This window comes from Pundamilia nyererei, unplaced genomic scaffold (genome assembly GCF_000239375.1).
Source record: "Pundamilia nyererei isolate P.nyererei 1_Seehausen unplaced genomic scaffold, PunNye1.0 scaffold00014, whole genome shotgun sequence".
NCBI lineage: Eukaryota > Metazoa > Chordata > Actinopteri > Cichliformes > Cichlidae > Pundamilia > Pundamilia nyererei.
In genome coordinates, this window is record NW_005187415.1 from 4,503,348 (window position 1) to 4,505,451 (window position 2,104).

A 2,104-nucleotide genomic window follows, 5' to 3' on the forward strand; every position below is an offset into this window, starting at 1 on the left:
TGTGTGTGTGTGTGTGTGTGTGTGTGTGTGTGTCTATGCACTGTCTGTTGTAAGAAAGCAGCAGCTTTGTGGCTTTCTTGGTTTTTTTCTTAAAGAAATATTCTGGAAATTCAGAATTCTATCAAATCTGCCCTGAGAGATACCTATGGTGGCCCTGAGAGGCCAAACGGACTGCAACTTAAGAAAACACCAGCAATAAGAAAAATGCTGCAAAAGCACACAAAACACAACGGAAATGGGAAAAAACTAAACAGAAATAGAAAAAACACATGTCCAAAAGCACAAGGGAAGTATTTCTTCCCACGACGGACCAGTTGCAGGAACCAAAATATACTAAGAATTGCGCTGAGAGACACTTAAAAGAAGTGGAGGATCTATCGGTTTTGTGAGGAAAGAATAGATGAGAGGTAAGTGTGTTAGCCTAACTATTAGCCTAAAAATCTGTCATCAGTATTAATCATGATAAAACACACCTACCATGTTTTGGGTCCCTGCAACTGGTCCGTCGTGTTATTGTCTCCCCAGAAATACTTCCCTTGTGTTTTTTCCTATTTCTGTTTTGTTTTTTCCTATTTCCGTTGTTCCATCCAGCTCAATATCACGGCAAAGTAATACTGTTTCATGGTAAGTGCTTTTGGTGATATAGGCTTTTAATTCTAAAGTCCCTGTTTCTGTTTTGTGTGGCTTTCAGTTCAGAGTAAGATATGAGTCATATGGTGCTGGTCATGTGGAATTACTGCAGTGGAAAAGTAATGGATAGATCATGTGGACCGTTCCTTGAAAAATCAGTTTGATAAGAGACCTTCAAAAGGAGGTGGCTCAGAATTTAGCATTTCCTTATTTATCTAACATTTTTGAGTCCCCCATAACCTCTTACATAGTCAGCTGCATTTTCAGAGCTTGTTAACCCAATTTTTTGTTTTTTTTTTGTTTCGTTTTTTCAACAATCTTTTTTTGTATGTGTGCTGTTACTGTACTACAAATTCAGTCGTCTGTATTCAATTTGTGGGGGAAAGCCTGAACAACAGGAAGCATCTTTGAGTGACAGAAAGCCCAGTTCTTTATATAGTAATATACATGTCATCAAAGACACCACAATAAATAAAACTGATTGGTCAAAGGTTGCAATGATGTCAGTCGACATGTTTCCATGCAACATGATGGAAAACAGGTCAGAGAGAAACAAAGGAAAAGCAAGAGTACTTAAGTGACCCAAACTAAGTTTTGTAGGCGTCATTGTTTCCTCTTGCCCTAACAAAAAGCCGTAACCAAACATTTCACAAGCAATTCCTGTTCTGTGCCACAGAGCTTGAAAAGAGATTTTATTTCATTGGATTCTGGGGGAAAACTGAAACATTGCCATGATAGCCAAGATCACCTTGTTCATATGACGTGGGGAAGCCCCCTGAAACACTGAGCTTCTGTAAGGGCAACCCTGTCAAAAGCAGCCGATTACTGTGACCTTATCCTTACAGTCACTAACCTATATCACCAGTTTGTGCCCATAACTCAGGATTGAAACTTTTTACCCTTACAGTTGGTAGGCTGTTTATATTTATGTGTACAATATAGTACACATGCATGTGAACTATAATATGTTTGTCTGCAAATGTCTTCGAACTAAACCAATACTACTACCATAAAATAAAAGCCATAAAATGGAACCAAACCACTAACATTCCTTCATTCACATGTTTTCATGGAAGACTTTGAGTTATTTTTTCTTCTTCTTCCAAATCTCTAATATTTTAATCAAAATTCAAGTCTTGTTGTCCTTCATTGAGCTCATGAATGGCTGCTAAGTTAAAAACTGAAACAAGGGCATTGTTCATGAACGTGTAATGACATTTTACAATTTAAGACTCAAATTACAAACATCATAAGGTTTTTTCCCTGTGAAGAGACCTTTTGAGCTTCATTTGGGATAGCAACAGCGTAAAGGTTTCAAACAACTATAAACAGGACATTAGAAGGAGAGTGGTCAAAGATTTTTTTCCACCAACTAACTAATAGAAAGCAAACGAGTGATGTAAATAATGCAGCTACATTGTTTTCTAGGCGTTTCATAAGTTTCAAAAGGGAATTGATAATATGAGCCAAGAAT